Raw genomic sequence first — 20087 nt, 5'->3', positions numbered from 1 at the left:
TCTTTCCAGTGTTTGTACCAGGCTTCTTAATGTAAGGACCCTCTTTATCAGCAAAATGGTTTCAGCTCTGCTGGGAATTCCCATTGCTGCCAGCTAAGGACCTGTACGGTTATTGAGCACATTAATCATTCTATTGGCTACCTCAGGCATGTTGCCTAGAGATGCCCTTGCTCTTTGGATTTCTCTGTGTGCTTTTCCTATTAGTTCTATTTGCTCATGAATGGTCTCAATGTATTACCACTGATCTGTGATTGATTGGCCAATGTTGGCCCATAAAACTGTCTTGAGCTGAGCCACCACTTTGTCCAGGGTGAGCTCTTTTTCCAGCTCCTTTATCTTCTCTTTGAGAGCCTTTATCTCTCTTCCTTTCTCAGCTACGCTTTGTTTTGACTTGTCATATTTCTTATTTAGCTTAGCTAGACTCTCCCTGGCCTCATTTAGTTCTGCCATTTGGGCTTCCAGGGCTTGGATTTCACTCTTCAGCTTCTGCATGTCCAAGCTTTGAGCCTGCTCTATTGTTGGTGCTGGTGCTGATGTAGATGGTGCTGTCTGTTCTGTGGGAGGAGCAGTAGTTTGAGGAGGTTCCTCAAGATTGATTATCTCTGGAGGGGGCTGAGAAGTTTGGCCTCCTTCCTTCTGCTGTAATGCTGCTTGCAGTGCAGCCTCTGATTCTCCCAATTTCTCCTCAGTTTGGATCAGCTGTTTATATAATGAGATCAGCATAGCTGATGCATCCTGGTCATGTCTTAGCTAGGCAACCTCTTCTATTTGGGGATGAAGAGTTTCTGGAATCTTGATAATTTTCCTCAATGTTGCCATGTCTACATCCCTTAGTTTCAATAGCGCTTGAACAACCTTGATGTCCTTGGGGTCATGCCCAAGCTCTATGATGATGTCCTCCAGTGCTTTGATTCGGTTGTCCTTTGCCTGGGAGGAAGCCTTTTCCAACTCAAGTTGGGCAGCTGTATTATTTAGGCTATTTTCCAGCCTGTAGTTCACCAATGTCTTGTCTGCCAAGGTGGCATACACCATCTCACCCGTTTGCTTATGCAATTCAATTTGATCCATTGGGTGGATGTCCTTGGAAAGGACCTCAAGGTTGGTCCTTATGTAGTTGGCAGCTGACTGTGGCTGCAGCATGGTTGGCATGAAATGACTCATTATCATTTTGCCCTCATGCACATCGTATGCAGACATCAACCTATGTTGATTTGTAGGGGCCATCTTCAATAAGTGGTTGTAGAGCTATATCTTAAGTGGCTCATTCCTCTTTTTGATATCAATAAACTGATGTTTGATGCCTACCTCAGCTCCCCTTTGCTGGCTTGAAGAGCTGACTTCTCCTCCAACTGTTCTTTCTTGTTCCTGCTGAAAGGAACTTGCAGATGCTTCCATGCTTGGAGGGCCCATGCCTAAAGATTGCCCTATAGGCATTTCTTCCTCTGAAAGGGGATTCATTCTGTGCCTTTTCTCCCCGTGAGTTGTGGAGGTAGTGAGGGGAGTCTCCTGCTCTCTATCCCTCTTTTTTCCCTTTTCTTCTTGTTGTGGAGTCTGTAGTACTGAGGCCTCCATTGTCTTTTCTTGCCTAGGGGGCACATTTTCTTGAGCCTGTTGCTCATTGGATATTGGGGCTTCTAAAGTTTGTTCTTGCTGCCCTGATTGCTCTTTTTCTTGCTGTTGTACTTCCTGCTGTTGCTGCTCCTCTGTAGGAGGTGCCTGTTCTGGATCCATTTGTTTCTCTTTGCCTTTGCTTGAAGCCTGATAAGTGGTCCTGGCTGCTTGCGAATGTGCTGTGGAGGAAGAGGCAGCTGATCCTATTTGCTTTTGATGTGAAGAGGAAACCTGTCCACAAGTTTCCAAGTCAGCTTCTTTTTCAATATTTTTTGCTTCTCTCTGCAACATTTTCTCTCTAGAAATTGCTTCTTCTAGGGTGCCCTCTCTCCAACTCAATAAGTTGGCATACTTCTCAATGTGAGGCAATCTTACATGGGGATAGCCACCCAATTTGTGTTTTACCCTCCTGAGAGAAATGAAATGATTAGGGTCATAAGGCACCCAGCGGAAACTGGTTTCTAAATGGAGGCTCTCTAGGATTCTGTCTGCTTCCTTCCACCCCTCCTCTCTTATGTTGTACATGAATGGGTCTAACTGGTTCCTGACCTTCAGCTGCACTTTCTTGTTCTTACTATGGAAATGGATCTGATCTGCATTTCCAAACTGCCTAAAGTATTCCAAGGCAAATAGTCTCATGGGGACATATCTTGGCAGCCTGTAAGGGTCCAGCTCACAGCCATAAACTCTGATTACTGTGTGGTGTTGGTAAAAGTACCAATCACCAATGCTGTAGGTCTTAGAGAGATGAAGTATTCTTTGCATTTCATCAGTCAATCTTGGGGGAGGGACACCAAATAACAAAGTCATAGCAGGATGAATGAAAAGGTCAATGAATTCACAGTAAGTGTATGGTGAATAGGAGACATGATGGAAAACTGAACTCCAAAACACAACAGACCTTGGTTTTCCCTGGGCATCAAGTTTCTTGAGAGGAATAGGGAAACCATCAGGTTGATAAAATAGGAACAGATGATATATGTATGAGGTGTATCTAAACACCCTTTTCCTTTCTAGGTTCATGAATTGCTCATGAATCTTATTTGCAACATATTCAGCATAGTCATAGTGCACAACAGGAGGCTTCCCAGGAGAAAATATGGACAGCATGGCCATGATGGTGTCATCAACATCCTCAATCCCCTTGTACCCCAGGACATAGCTGATCAGGTCTACAAGCATTTTGCCCAAGTCATTCAAATATGGATTTCCAATAGGAGGCAGTCTTACAGCTTCAGAGCTGGGCTGGACAAATAACTGATTTATTTTGATAACCTGGGCACTGGACAGCTTGCCCCCCTTCTTCAATAAGTCCATCATGGATAGAGAAGTCAATGGCCTTGCAGAATGAAGGTTTAGCATCTGATTTATGGCCTCAGGGGTGATATGGAACAGGACTACACCTGAGGAATTAAGGACAACTCTCTGACAGGAATCATAGTTCTCACAGCATTTATGGATCAAGTCTGGAAGGATTTTGACTTGAGGGAGGTTGTAGATGGGAAAGTTGGAGTCCCAAATTCCTAAAATGTCAGCTCCACTGAGGTGTTGAGCTTTTAATTCATTGAGCATATGAAGGTTAAATTTGGAACCCATTTGGAAGGTGTCTATCATTTGATAATCCCTATCCCCCATGGCCTTCCATTCCAATTCTCTTTGTGGAGCATTCAGAGGTTGAATATTCAGGGCTACTGGTGTCTCCATGGTTACTTTAGGACTCTGCTTTGTACTAGAACTGGTTTCAGTGAACAGACCAACACAGAGGAGTATTTCTTGGCACAGAGAGGTGAATTGCAAGGAAAATGGGGTAAACTGCAGTGACAGCAATTGAAATACTGCACAGAGGACTGATAGAGTAAATGCTCGGCCTGAAAAACTCTCTTTATGGTGAATTAGAGCAATTCGGGTTTTAAGTCCACGAATGCGCGGACAGACTGCAGGTTTGGTGAAAACTTCGATAAACAAGGCTCTGCAGGTGAATTTTGATTCAACAGTTGAACATGAAGGCCAACCACCGGGGATTTACTGGTAAATTCAATGTTTTCTTACTCTTTTAAGCTATCTTTGGACATTTATGGACAAAACCAGGCGCAGGGGGAATAATTCGGATAAATACCTCGTGAATTGCCGGCAATGGTCACGAATGTAGGTGGAATTGGCGCGCCAACGGTCTTCGGGTCGATTTCTGCAGGTTGGCGACAGATTGGTCGTAAAATGCATGCAGAGGTGAGCAACAGTCGTTTTAACAAAAGTTATAAAAAACACGATTTTCGGCCAAAATATGGACTTTTTGGGATTTTTGGCTCTTTTTTTGGATGACGTCAGCATGACGTCATCAGGTGGGGTCAGGGTCGGATGACGTCAGCATGACGTCATCGAGTGACGTGGCGGCCTGTGAGTGGTCCACGGGGATGGTGAGGTGGCGGACAGGTCAGCGCAATGACGGGCCGGGCGATGATGCGGCGGTGAGGAGGCAATGACGTGGGCATCTCGTGGCAATGACGTGGGCGTGGCGGGACCGGCCTAAAACCACAAGCGGTAAGTGGATTTTCTCGGACCGCCCTTAATACGGAAGTTGTTTTGTCAGAGGGCGACCCGAGAACCTGTGGGGGTGACGCGTGGCAGAGGCCTGACGTCACCCTCTGACAGTTTCTCGGGTGCTATCTCACGGACGTCGGGCCCGACCCGATATGGATCTGGGCCGTCTGATGAAAAGACCCAGATCCGACGGTCGACGGATCGCTAAGGTGCCAGGACAATACGGAAGAGGGCGGGGAATTAAATAATATTTTTCTTTGAAGTGCGCGCCCGGCGGGGATTTTGGATTTTGGCGAATTTATATGGTTTTTCCAATGTATTTTTATGAAAATATGTATTGCGCCAAACTTTGGATAAAGCAGAAGAGTGGGTTTTTAGTGCATTTTTGCAAATAATGCGGGTTAGGGGCAATAGTGGCCTTTTACAAGGGCTTTTTGCAAATGAAGTGGGTAAGGGATCTTCAAAGGTTTCTGAAGGGAAAAGAGGGGTGAGGCTTAGGTTGTCAAACTGACCAGAGGTCAATTTAATCCCTGACTTTGGACATATGGCTATAATGCCAAGGGGGGGGAATATTTATAGAATGCTTGGGGTTTATACACCATAGTGTTTATAATAGTAAGGGAAAAGGGGAACATAGGGATTTAGATAATAAGAAGTTAGGGGTTAATATGAGTGGAAAAGGTGAATGAGGAGTGATAACACTAAGTTTATATGAAAACAACTTAGCTTAGGAAGTAGATCAAAATGAAAAGAATTTTACACAAGAAATGTGGTTTTTAGAGAAACAAGAACCAACATAAAGCCTTGAATTCTTTCATGAACACAACTGGTGATGGGATTGTTAGCAATGAATGTGAATAGGGGGAAACAGGAAGTTATACATGCTCCTTTGTTTTGCTGCAAAATGATGGAGAAGAGGACCTTCTCTATCCACTGATGTTCCTTTATAAAAGGTTACCAAACACTCAATTGAAAGGAATGATATTTCTGCAACCCCATCTGCCTACCCATCTACCTGCCTAGCATTTTTTGTTTCTTCATGGAGGGTGCACTTAGACTTGCAGACCCTTATGTGCCTTTTTCTTTTCTTTTGGCTTTTTCTTTTGATTTTCTATCTAGAACTACCCTTATTGCTTCCAAGGTCCCAGATTAAGCAGTTGGGAACCTTAATTCTCTACCTAACTTCTGGTCTGCCAAGATTAAACAATTTGGATAGACATCTTTCTCTATTCTACAACAGAAAATTGAAACATGGCATGATCCAGATTAGGCTGTTGGACCATCCATCCAAAATTGAGTCATCATCAAGCTATGTACACACATTGTCTTCCCTTGAAAATATGGGACCTTTGCATCACCAAAGCAGAGCATATTTGGAACTTTCTTTGCCAATCATGAAATATGAAACCTATTGGTATAGGTAGCTAACAGAAAGTTTGCCTTGTTTCTAGTCATAGTCTTATAGGTTTTGAGTCATCTCATCTCAACAAGTGTCATTCTCTTTTCCAAAAAGTTTCATAGCCTCATTCCATGTCCTAAAAGCCTCACCATGTGTTTTGACATCAGTTTGATTCCAAAGGATCCATGTTATTCTTGGTCTAGTCTTTCCATGGTTGTTTTCGTGTCTAAGATCTATAAAAGAGTCTTGTTGGTATGGTCATATAGGGTCAACACTCCGTTCTTGCCCATCACTTGTCCCACATCACCTAAAATTCCATGTGTCAAACTTGTGTCAAGGTTTTCATAGTGAAAAACTCACTCTAGGTGTTTTCATAGTGTAGACAGTGTAAAAAACCAGTTTTGCGCTATGAAATCACTGAACTAGGAGTTTTCGTAGCGTGCTACGAAACCCCTAAAGCACCCTGTTTCAACAGAAAAATTGTTTTTACTAGTTAACTTCCAGAAGGTTTCTTGAGCAGCTGAGAACTCAATTTTGAAAACTAAAAGAGGCTTTTCTTCCTAACATGCTGAAATAAAAAAACCTCTTTCCGTTTCTTCAAATTCATTCTGACATTGGAGGAATTTATGGTTATACTTTCACTACGAAACTGCTAAAAGTCAAGCTTGGTCTTTTGGTTAGAAGTCTTTTTCAAGATCCGTTTCTGGTCACATAAAAAGGTATTTTGGAATTATGAAGGAGGTTTCTCTTCATTAACTCCTCAGATAAAATAACCTATCTCACTTTCTTCATAAGTGTTTTCAGTTGGGAGATAATAAGCTTTCTTTGAAACCCAAAATTCAGAGAATGGATTTTTCCTGTTTGACACATGTTTTTCAAGGATATATTCGGGACATCTGGAGAAGTATTTTAAAAAAACAAGAAAGGTTGTTGTTCTAGACATCATGGAATACAAAAAAATCCTTCAGTTTCAAAAAATGTATCATGGATGAGGAGATAAAGGCTCTGTCCCACGTGCCATTTTCAAGGATCCTAAACCTAAAAACAGGGAAACATGTTCCCTAATTTCTAGGGTTTGTCTTCAGCAGTTAGATGACCACGTGAGAGGCTTCATCAAATTTGACTTCTTGAGGTTGCAAGTTGTCAAATAATGCTTTAAATTCTTAGATAAGGTTGTTGTAATCATGATAAGGAGTTACACTCCTAGTTGTATTAGGTCACTAGCACTCCTAGTTAACAGCTAGTTCTAATTAATGGTTTGTTTTATGGTTAGAATAGGTGTCACTGATGGAAATTCGAATTCTCTTGATGATGGATGATGGAATCCTAATTGTAAATGCTTTATATATAGCAAGAGGTCGAATTAGCAAAGGTTTGGAGACTTTTTGGGTCAACTGCTGCTCTATGTGCAGACTGTGTATATTTTTAACCTAATGCAGATTTCTACTTAGACAACTCAAGATTCATGAAGAGTTCTTGTATGTTCTTGTTATGATGGAATCTTCCAATACTTACATTGTAGTGGTGTTTAGTTATGATACTCAGAACTCATCAATGATGCTCTGACTTCCTTCATAGATAAACTAACTATGTTTCACTGTTTTGTATTTTCATTTCTACACTTGAACTCTATAATGCCTTGACTTCCATGCTAGGTAGAATGCTTTGGCTTCACTATTCAGGATTCAAAGAGAGTTTTTAATGTCATATTGTCTCATGGCTTTCCTCTTTCACTTACTTGCAGTGGTATGAATACATGTTACTTAGAACTCATCAATCATGCTCTAACTTCCTTCATGTATTTATAAATTGTGTTTCCTTGCATTGTATCTTTGTTTTGTTGATGCATAAAAACTCTCTATGCCCTGACTTCATGTTAAGCTGATCTTGATGTGGTACTGAAACATACTTTGACTCCATAGCCCAATGGTAGCCAGCCTTCATCTTTCAACCTATAAACATATACAATTACAAACCATAGAGTTAGCCATCTATTCATATCTTTAATCTAAATCATTAACCCTTTGAGAGAGCCCTCTCAGGTTGAGGAGGCTAAGCCTTAGCTAAAAGATTGGTTTGAAATAGTTACACCGAGATAGTCTGATCAGCAGCCTATTAGGGTCCTATTTTGGTGATAAAATTTTGGTGCGTCTGCCGGGAGCCTGAAGTCTATTCATTCCTGAAATTAAGAGGCTGAACTTCTGAAGGTAGCAGGAGCTCAGACATATTTTTGAGGCTGCAAAACTACCTTGGCGACTCCACACATCGAATAAGAAATTGGAAGGTGACTCCACTGCTAGAAGATCAGTAGCTTGATGAAGTTTCAAGATGAGTTCCACTGCAAGAATGAATGCCAGGTATGCTCCTATGAATCGGTCTCATATCCCTGGTTTTCCAAATCCTATGCCAAAGGTTGATTGGTTAGAGGATCTTCCGATATTCAAAGATGAAAAGAAAGACAATGCTGCTCTTCATTTGGTTAGGTTTCATATGCATGTACGCAATCTTAAGGTTCAGTTTCCTGAAGATTGTCTCATGAGGATGTTTATGACCACTTTAGAAGGAAAAGCATGGTCTTGGTATAAAAGTTTGGAAAATGGTTCAATATATTCGCTTGCTAATTTTCATGATGAATTCTATGAGATGTATAAAGAATGTCATCCTTCCTTATTGCTGCTCAAAGATTGCTGTAAACATTCTTTAAGTCTTATTCAGTATTTGGAGGATTGTTATGATGATGATGAATTCATGGATGAAGAAATTTTAGATTCTCTTCATAACAATACATTTCAACACCAAGAAGAAAGTATAACATCCCATGAAATGCAACATGAAGATCAGCAGGGGTTTACTTATGAAAATCATATTACATCCTCTGAGATTGATGTAGAGATGCAGCAGACTTGTCAGTCTTCGGATCATTATCAAGATGAACATGATTACAAACACCAAGAAGAAATGCTGGAAGAAACTTTTTATGACCCTCAGGAAGAGGAAAAGGTTGTTCATTTTTGTAATTCCTTGCAGCAGCTTACACCAAAGAATGATGATAATAATGAGGAAAATTACATTGTTTGTTGGAATCATTCAGAAAAGCAGTTGGATAGCTTGTCAAATAAATGTTGTGTAGTTGAGGATCAGTTGTTTGAAGATATAGAATATTATGGGAATCATCAAACTAACCATGTGTTTTTTGACCCTATAGCTGACTACATGGAAAAGATTTACTGTTCAGGCTTCCAGTTATATTTTCATCTTGAAGAACAGTTACACCTCATGCTGCCTTGGTTATTTCAGTATCTTGCTTATTTTTGCTTCAAGCACAGTCAAGAGATTCAAGTGTTAGATTAGATCGACAACTGGCTTCATTGGAAGTTTCATGTTCCTTGAGCTACAAGTGGAGATTGCAGCTAATAGGGTAGGTAGGAATGTGAAAATAAGCTCAAGGTAGGTTGATTGAGCATTTGTTTCAGTAGGTGCAGTTTGAATTCTTCTTTCAGAAATCATTAAAGGCTTGAGGAGCAGATTGGGCAGAAGTTCAGAGTTTTATTCTAGAGGATGGATAGCGGCACTGGAGCTACAAGTTCTTAGTATACCACAAGGGCACACTATCCCTAGTGGAGCCACTGTTATCACCCTAAAATTTTTGTTTCTAAGCTTTGGAAAGTTTGCCTTGTTTCTAGTCATAGTCTTATAGGTTTTGAGTCATCTCATCTCAACAAGTGTCATTCTCTTTTCCAAATAGTTTCATAGCCTCATTCCATGTCTTAAAAGCCTCACCATGTGTTTTGACATCAGTTTGATTCCAAAGGATTCACGTTAGTCTTGGTTTAGTCTTTCCATGGTTGTTTTCGTGTCTAAGATCTATAAAAGAGTCTTGTTGGTATGGTCAAATAGGGTCAACACTCCGTTCTTGCCCATCACTGGTCCCACATCACCTAAAATTCCATGTGTCAAACTTGTGTCAAGGTTTTCATAGTGAAAAACTCACTCTAGGTGTTTTTGTAGCGCAGACAGTGTAAAAAACCAGTTTTGCACTATGAAATCACTGAACTAGGAGTTTTCGTAGCGCGTTACGAAACCCCTAAAGCAGCCTGTTTCGGCAGAAAAATTGTTTTTACTAGTTAACTTCCAGAAGGTTTCCTGAGCAGCGGAGAACTCAATTTTGAAACCTGAAAGATCCTTTTCTTCCCAACATGCTTAATTACAAAAACCTCTTTCCATTTCTTCAAATTCATTCTGAGGTGGGAGGAATTTATGGTTAAATTTGTGCTATGAAACTGCTGAAAGTTAAGCTTGGTCTTTTGGTTTTAGCAGTCTTTTTCAAGATTAGTTTCTGGTCACATGAAAAGGTATTTTGGAATTATGAAGGAGGTTTCTCTTCATAAACTCACCAGCTAAAATAACCTATCTCACTTTCTTCATAAGTGTTTTCAGTTGGGCGATAATAAGCTTTCTTTGAAACCCAAAATTTAGAGAACGGATTTTTCCTGTTTGACATGTGTTTTTCAAGGATAGATTCAAGAAAGATGGAGAAGTATTTTAAAAACCCAAGAAAGTTTTTTGTTATATACATCATGGAATACAAAAACCTCCTTCAATTTTGAAAAATGTGTCATTGATGAGGAGATAAAGGTTCTGTCCCACGTGCCATTTTCAAGGATCCTAAACTTAAAAACAGGGAAACATGTTGTAATTTCTAGGGTTTGTCTTCAGCAGTCAGATGACCACATGGGAGGCTTCATCAAATTCTACTTCTTGAGGTTGAAATTTGTCAAATAATTCTTTAAATTCTTAGATAAGGTTGTTTTAATCATGATAAGGAGTTACACTCCTAGTTGTATTAGGTGACTAGCACTCCTAGTTAACAACTAGTTCTAATTAATGGTTTGTTTTATGGTTAGAATAGGTGTCCTTGATGGAAAATTCGAATTCTCTTGATGAGGGATGATGGAATCCTAATTGTAAATGTTTTATATAGAGAAAGAGGTCGAATTAGCAAAGGGTTGGAGACTTTTTGGCTCAGCTGCCGCTCTATGTGCAGACTGTGTATATTTTTAACCTAATGCAGATTTCTACTTAGACAACTCAAGATTCATGAAGAGTTCTTGTATGTTCTTGTTATGATGGCATCTTCCAATACTTACATTTGCAGTGGTGTTTAGTTATGATACTCAAAACTCATCAATGATGCCTTGACTTCCTTCATAGATAAACTAACTATGTTTCACTGTTTTGTATTTTCATTTCTACACTTGAACTCTATAATGCCTTGACTTCCATGCTACGTAGAATGCTTTGGCTTCACTATTCAGGATTCAAAGAGAGTTTTTAATGTCATATTGTCTCATGGCTTTCCTCTTTCACTTACTTGCAGTGGTATGAATACATGTTACTTAGAACTCATCAATCATGCTCTAACTTCCTTCATGTATTTATAAATTGTGTTTCCTTGCATTGTATCTTTGTTTTGTTGATGCATAAAAACTCTCTATCTCCTAAATTCATGTTAATATGATCTTGATGTGGTACTAAAACATACTTTGACTCCATAGCCCAATGGTATCCAACCTTCATCTTTCAACCTATAAACATATACAATTACAAACCATAGAGTTAGCCATCTATTCATATCTTTAATCTAAATCATTAACCCTTTGAGAGAGCCCTCTCAGGCTGAGGAGGCTAAGCCTTAGCTAAAAGATTGGTTTGAAATAGTTACACTGAGATAGTCTGATCAGCAACCTATCAGGGTCCTATTTTGGTGATAACATACTTGATGGTATTCCCCAATGGAGTCGCCAATTCTATTGGCAAGAAAGTTCCCTAAGGTAAGGGTTGACAACCTCAACATAGAGGAACAAGATAATCAACAAAGAGAAGTCAAGCAAGCATGCCAAACATGTGAATTTCTAAACATGGATTTGAAAACATACCAGGAGGTCCTACGTTTGACGATGTTCCTATAGGTTCCAAACCTTTGCTTCCTCTAGAATGATTAGGTCTGCAAGTCAATTCACAGAAACATATACATGATAGACAATTCAATGTGTGTAAATAAAAGATATGATATATCATCATATATAAGCATATATATATTACTATTCATGAGACAATAACATATCAAGAACAAGACATGAGCTTATTTATTGATTAACAACAATAGGTATAGGAAAGGTACAACCTGATCCAAGCCAAAGCACCGATGAAGCCTTCCTCTGTATCCATCCATCCTGATCCATGAATAAAACCTCTCTAATAAGTGCAAGGAGATGGTACAAAGATGATGAACATATCTGCAAAAGAAACTAGGGTTCCTATAGAATTTGGGAGTGCAGGAAGCATGAGAAAATCAGACTTGATCTGGGAGAAAAATGGGTATAATTTCAATAACCCTTCTCTTATGCATTTTAGGCTTACCCAAGGCGTGTATATATACCACCTGAAATTAGTTAATTTAGTTGTGCTATGGGCTTTTGTAGGTGGACGCTCGATAAAACCCATGAACCCTACCTGAAAAATAATTTTCTTTTTTCATATTTTAAAAGGTATACGCAGGTATAGAGTTATAGGACCCACCTATGTACGCGATTTAGTGCGGGTAGAGTCGCAAATGGAATTTTGAATATTTTTTTTATTATAAGTTCAATTCTACATGGGTAAAGGATGCCCAAGACCATATAATAGCATTAAGTCTACAAGAGTGTAAATGATGTTATAGTAAAATCCACTGGTAGTAGTGTGGTCTGCGAAGCCCTTCTAACAAGAGGTTTAAGCACGAGATCACACTTGGGATATCTAAGGTGACATGACCCATTTCACTTAGTTTCAGGTGGTGCGATATAGAGGAATTTTCATGTATTACAAAAAATGTTATTAGCATTTCTCTGTAGCACTTGGGGGCCACTTGAGAGGAAAATATCAAGGGGGTTTCGGTCTTAACTCTCTAGGCTAATTGTTCTGCCCTTGTATGTGAATTTGGCTTGCAACTATGCCCCTAGGACATGTTATTGTCAGTAGTATCCATAGTGGAAAACATTTTTAGGGCATATAAATAGGTGTAGGGTCAGGTTTGTCTTCTTTGTCCCTGGGATGGATATTAGTCATACTCTCTCAGTCCTCTCGGAGGGTGCCTCATGACTAATAAGGGAACTTGTACTAAGTTCACAGCTAAGAGGGCTAAGAAGTAGGTCACTAGTATAACTATCCCACCACAAACTTCTCTGCATTTGGATTTCTTGTGTGACTACCTCTTAGGAATTTTCTATTGTGCATTGCTTGGTCCGAGTTAGTAGCTTTAGACTTAGGGTGTTTGCAGTAACATAATTGTGCTAAATTATAATTTTTCACCCTGGCTGAATATATTCACCATCAGTCATGTGGTATTCACAGTTTTCCTCCTGAACGAGGTGGACTTTTTACTCCTGCATGGATAGTTCCTGTTGGTGATCAATACTTATGTCAACACATAGTTTTGGAATCCATACCTGGTCCTTCTAGTAGTATTCTAACTTCTAGTGAAACTTTGGCATATGATTTTTCTACTCCTACCAATCCACCTTTGATCGATCCACCAGGATCTAAGTTGCGGCATATAAACCATGATGGTTCCATACCTTCCTATACCTTTTTAACATTGTCAATTGTATATCCTATGGCGAAGTCTGAGACATATTTACCTTCTCCATTGGAAGTGTTAGCTACCATGTCATCATTGTTGTCTCTTAGTGGGGCCATACCTTCTCCTCCGTCTACACCTCTCACATCTTCTTTGAGCATCCCACTAGTTTCATCTATAGCTCCCACAAATTTATTGAATGTTTCCATGCCTACTATGTCCTCTATGCTGACCATCATTATTCATCATAGTCAATCAATAGGGTTAGGAGTCTTTCCACCTAACTTTTCTCAACCACCTATTCTTTTTCCTCAGTTAGGTGTGGTTACTTCTAGAAATGTGTGTTTCGGGGCGGGGGGGGGATTGGGGGGGGGGTTCATCCATTATTCCTTCTTAGCCTAGGGGAAACATTTCTTCTAGCATGTCATAAGCCTAGTATCATTCATTATTTGGAGGGTCCCCACCTTCCAACACTTTTCTTGGAGTGGTTAGTTTACCAGGGGGAAACCCTGCTGCTAGTACCATCACCTCTATGAGTCATCCTCCTTATGTTGGTGCTACCACTTAGGTCAATTCATCCTTTACTCTTGGATACAACCTTGTTAGTAGCCATGCTCTTAGAGGTCCATTTCTCTTTCGGGGAACTTACCCTGAGGAGAAACCTCCTTTTACCAGTTATTCTGGCCCACATGATTTATACACTAGGGCGAATCCTTACCATGGTCAACAACTACTACATCACAATCCTTATATGGGGGCACCTCAAGGTTGGTCAGGTATTTTCCCTGCCTATGACCCATTCAGTCAACCTCATAATCCATTTCTATGTTCTCTTGATTTACCATATTTGGCTAAGTGGACCAAAGACCCCATTAGGCATGACCCTTGGTGGCCACCTATGCCTGCAAAATTTCCTTCCAACTTATCTAAATTTGAACGAAACCCTGGGGAGAATCCGTCTACTCACATTATCACCTATCACCTATGGTGTTCATCCAACTCTATAGTAATGGTCCAACGGACTTTGACTAGGGATGTTGCCAAATGGTACATCAAATTGGATACCACATCCTACAATTATTTCACATATCTAGCTTAGAAATTATTGACACACTTCTAGCTTCCCACAAGGTATGATATCGATTTCGACCTCTTTCCAAACTTTAGACAAGATGATGCCACCTTGATCTCTAACCATATTCATGAGTGGCATCGTCACAAGAGGTTGGTTTGGACCAATATTCCATATGAGATTTTACGTAAATGGTTCATTCTATCTATAAGACCTCAAATTTCCAAGGATGTGCCTATGTTTCGAGCCATTACTGAGGAGAAAGTTATCTTAGCTACCCAACAACTGGATTTGATTTACTCACAATCAGGTTTGCTTTATGAAGTACTTCCTAATTCTCTTAGTCCTTCCATTGACCTACCCAAACCTGCTCTTGACCCACACACTGATGGTGTGATTGGGTCCGTTTCTGATTCCATAAGCCAACTTTCTGCTCAACTTGGGCAATTGATTATTACATTGCAAGGCCCAACAAGTGCATCTAGCTCTTCCAAAGCACCGTCTTCTGAGAATTCCACCGAATTTCTTTTAGTGAAGTCCACAACAACTAAGAACAAACAACAAACTGGTGGTAAAAAGAATAATAGGAAGAATAAATAAATAAATCAAACTTCTTTGGAAACTCAACCAAACCCTCATCATCAGGGAAGGGGCACTAGAGATCATCGTCGAAATGTTAAATTCCTTTGTAAATTTTTTCAAGTTGAACATGTTACTCATGAATTCACTCGGATGGATGAAGTTCATATTCTCCTTGCACCACCGAACTCTACTCAACAACCTTCTAATTTAACTCCTCCATTCCATGCACAGCTACAAAAAGAAATTCTTGCCGAGCCTCTGCAAGGGGGCCATGAGGGGCCATTTTTCAACCCCACCAATAGCTCATCCATTTTTATTTGAAAAGAAGAGGTTAATGTGACCACATGATCCAAGTCATATGATGTTCCTAAGTCAAGTTCTTCTCATAAGGAGTCACCCAATCCACCTACTTCCACTAGACCTCTCACATTAGATAAGCCTATGGAACCTATTTATTGGCCCCCAAAGGGTGTTGTCCGTAAGACACCACACAATCCTTCTGCACGGGCCACTCAACATTACAATATTGTTGAAGATCTTTCCCGGTCTCCTTGTGCCATGTCTGCCCTAGAGGTTTTACAAATTTGTCCCCAACAGTTGAAGGCCTTGTTGTCTATGATTGGTGGAGTATGTCCTTATAATTCCAACCTCATCAAATTCAATGTTGACAAGGCTTCCTTTCGACTTTCCCACCAGATTTCCTTTTAGATTACCATGCGTATTTTCCATAAGAATATCCATCACACTTTGGTGGATGAAGGATCTTCGACTTGTGTCATGTAAGCATCATGTTGAAAGCTCTCATCTCTCTGACGCTCGCCACATACAATAATAATCTTCAAGACTTTGATGGACATAACTTTGTACCCAAGGGGGTTCTTCCCAAGTTCACCATTGAGTTAGGGGAAAAACTATTTATTTAGACGTTGAAGTCATTGAGGCTCCTTTGGATTATAACATTATTCTTGGTCGTAGTTTGTTCTATGCCATGATTGTTGTTGTATCGACTGTGTTCCATGTTCTTTGCTTTCCTCTTGAAGGCAATATTGTGACCATTGACCAACTGGACTATTATGTGCCATCGACCCAACTTACCACTATAGAGAACTCAATCCCACTTGTTAGAAACCACCCTAGTGAGCATGAGAGTGTTGGCATGGGCTTGTTTAAAAGCTCATCTATTATTGGGGTATTTCCTCAAATACCACCGCCCCAATATTCCTTCTTCCTCTTCTAAATGTCATATGCATATGATATCTTATATCACCTTGGACCCCATAATTCTCCTGATCCTTGGGTGGTGTCACCTATTATTATGGAAGTTGATCAAACTAGTGAACATCCTTCCCCACAATTAGCAGAAGATATTTCCTCCCCGACAGTCCTGTTAGTATCTCCTGATGCTGGTTAGAAACTGCATCACAATATGGAATATGACCAGGTTTCTTTGCCCACATGAGCCATCCCTCTGCCTATTCCACATGGATCCCTCGATGAAACCCCCCCCCTGGTTAGTTAAATTGGAGGTCATGGACCTACCTATTGATCATCCTAGGGAGATTATGCCTCTTCCTCCCTCTAGTCTCCCTGATGTGGAACAAGTAGAGTTTGGAAACATAAATCTTGGAATGATTTAGGGGGCACAACCTCGACTATCCTTGGAAGTTCAACCCCTAGACCAAGTCAAGTATTGGGTTTCTAATGTTGAACTTGCCAATGAATTATCCAAATCCACTCCACCTATCGACGAGTGCCTTGTACCCCCTTTATGTCTTGATTCATCGTTATGTCCTCGGGTTAATTTCGAGAGTGCATCTATGTTAGACTATCCCTGGTATGGTCAACCTTTCAGGATTTGGAAGTTTTACTTATTTTGGTATGGACCCACATTAGTGAGACATATGGTCCCCTTACCCTCCATAAGTTTTCATTTAGAAACACTTGGTCTATTCCCAGCTATGGGAACCCTTTAGCGAGACCTACCAGGCTGTGTTGTGCTTGTACATATTGTACCTAGAAGTGATGATTTATCTCTTTTTTGGTTAGGTGTGTGATGTGAGTATTGTTAACACCTAAAAATCATACACATGTTTTCACAATCCACAAGGCACTAAATGTTGTCCAACAAAATGCACAAGTGAAGATTTTCCAGTTGAAGACATTATGAACTTCAAAGCATTTAATTTCCCCTAAGGTCCAAAGTTAATGGAGTTTAAAAATTGAAGTTTGCACAACTATTTCTTAGATAGTCACGCACCACATGGTATTTCCTTCGAAATCCACATGGTCGAGAAAATGTCTGATTTAGCAAAATTTGGATCACTTCCCACACTTGGAGGCGATTCCCTAGCATAATCTCAGTCAAGGACAACTGAATTCGAGTCACCCTGAAGATATGCAACCCTCAATGGAATCATATTTTCCTACTCATAATTCATTATCATTCATGAACCAAGAGAGGCAATACGGATTCATAAGTTCTATATAAATAGGCCATGAGAGAATCGAAATATGAGACAATGTTATGCTGGCCAAATTTCTATCATAGCAACCCAACATTTCATTGTTGAAGAAAATAAAGTAAGAGTGCTATCATGTTGGCCATATTTCTTCTAAGAAATCCATCATCTTAGTTAGAGGAGACAAGTCCACCATTGAGAGATTCTTCATAATTCTTTAAGAGAGAGGAGAAGCTTGCAAAGAGATTGAGGAAAGGAACCTCCTTGATGAGGATTTTTGAGCACCATAGCTCAAAGAATTATTTTCAAGTGTTTATTATACATCTATTGTATTCAACTTATACTACCAAGAGTCAATAAAGGGAGCTTTTTTCATTATTTTGTTGACTTATTTACTCCATTGAGAATTATTTGTATATTTATCTCTTTCTTTTAGTTCATGTTTGTATATACATTTTTTTCACTATTTTCAATGTTTTATTTAAGTCTGTTCACTAACAACACCAAATTTGTCTGTATTCCTTTGTAGGGAACAACCAATTGCTAAGGAAGTGTCTTTTGGTACACCATTGCCACAAAAGTAGTACCACCGAAATGGCAACCATACTGTTGTATTTTATTTAATCTAAACGTTGTGTTTTCAGGACCTTCTCTCTAGATAATCGACTTACAAGGTGTTCAATACCTCTTTGGAAATTTTTTTGGACCGTTTGGAACTGTTGTTGGCTGAGAAATTGGTCAATTACAATTTCTTGTCGACCACACAACTTCTTCGAGACAGACAGACACTCCATGACTTTTCCTCTGACAGACATGTCACTGCTTCTGTGCATTGTGAAACCCATGCGAAACACCTTGCAATTTCTCTTTTTTCAGGTGATTGGTAGCCTTTAGTGAATTTCCTTCACCTCTGCAATTTTTTTCCAGTCAGTTTAGATTACTTAATTTCTCTACTAATCATAATTAGATGGGTAATTAGACTATCTTTACTTTTATTGTCAATTTTCACATAGCTTAATTAGTAAAGGAGTAAGTGGCCCATCATCCACAAATCTTGTTACTAACCAAAGCATTCATTTCTTTCATTTTATGGGACTAGGAGAAAGTGTTATTACAGAAAGTAAGTAATCTCTACTTCCCTTGTGTCTCTTAGACAAACCTGGGTTTGCATATGAAAACTTTTTTAAAGAATTTGAATTTCCATCTCCCTGTTTTGAAATTAACATAGTGTAATAGGAAAACGAGTAAGCATGCCATTATCCACATATCATGCAAGGAAAAGTTGAAATCTAGTGTAATTAGGGGAATATTGGAACAAATCACCGAATAGCCACATCTTCTCACACTTTACATGCTCACTTCATCACTTGGACACAATTACACATCACACACTAAGCTTTTATAAAATTTGTATTAGAAGGCATCTAGTTTCTGGAGCTTTTGATACTCAGTTTATTTTTGCTTACATCTCACATGCTAAGGAAAAGTAAGACCCTTAAAAGAAACCAAAACTTGAACCAACTAAATTCTCCACAGGGGCCACCAAATAATTTATAGTTCATGTTAGTACCATTAGGGGTAGGCATCCCATAAGCCTCCATGGTCATGTTACATCTTTGAGACATAGCAATTGAATTTTTAGGGAGCTTAAAATACTTCAATCATCCCATGGAAAAGAATACTGGAGCATGGTAGAGCCTCAATTGAGAGGGGGTTTGACTTAGGTGCAGTGCGTGCGGTACTCTTTGGGGCTACCTAACCCATCTAGTCCTTGGTATTGGTAACTGACTACCAAGAAGATAAAGACTCGAATGCTCACGTGGGATGAAGGTACTTTAGTGGCCAAAATATAGGGCATCCTTTCCCTATAGGTGATGGTGCGGGCAACACTTGAACCTCATTTTTATTACCTTTGTTGATTCTTTGGCTATTGGAAAGAATTGCCAGTTCCTTTGGGACGTTGCCTCAGGACCCATCAAGAGATATCTCCGCAAGGCCCAATTACTTTGAGAGTGGAAATCATGAATAGGTCATCTTAGGATATTTTTTCGTACACAAAAATACATGAAAACCATTTTTTCTACTATTGATCACATAGGCTAACGTTAAAGGAATGTAATCTTTTTATTTTTTTTCTTTGTTTTATGTATGTCATTTTTTTTCTTTGAAGAATCATCTCCTTTCCTCACCATAAAAAAAGTAGCACAAAATCTAATCGACACCATAGGGGACACCACGACTCCCCATCAATCCATATGCTTCTTAAACCTCCCCCCATTACCAGGAGGTGTGCTAGGACTCTCGCCATTTAGGCATAGAGGACGTGAGGCAACCACCATTATAGGATATTCCTTTATCGGTGCATCTTTTCTTGGGACCCGTCCCCATCATATAAAACCTTTCGCAACCCCACAAGGGTCCCCACACACTACCCCTTTGGGGAGCCCACATACCACTCCTCCGGATAGTCCATGAGACACCCACTAAGGTAGTTCTCCTGAAACTTCCCCATAGAGGACCCCTTTACATATAGCTATCCAAAATCATTTCGAGATGACGTACAAGTCACATCACTATTCTTAGCTTCTTTAAACCTACTATATTTGAGTACGCTAACCAATGACCTGATCGTGCATAGCTAGAATTGGTTGGCCATGCCCAACAAGCTCCCTTTGGACATTCCAAAATTCGAAGGGAAATAGGAGAAGACCCAAGAAACCATGTCATGAATTTTCACCTATGGTGCTTATCTAATAGTATCACAGACGATACTGTTCAACTACGACTATTTCAATGAACCCTTATCGG

This window comes from Pinus tabuliformis, chromosome 2_2 (assembly GCF_031772625.1).
Source record: "Pinus tabuliformis cultivar Carrire ecotype Pingquan chromosome 2_2, CPIR1, whole genome shotgun sequence".
NCBI classification, from domain to species: Eukaryota; Viridiplantae; Streptophyta; class Pinopsida; order Pinales; family Pinaceae; genus Pinus; species Pinus tabuliformis.
Note: the sequence above shows the minus strand (reverse complement) of the source record.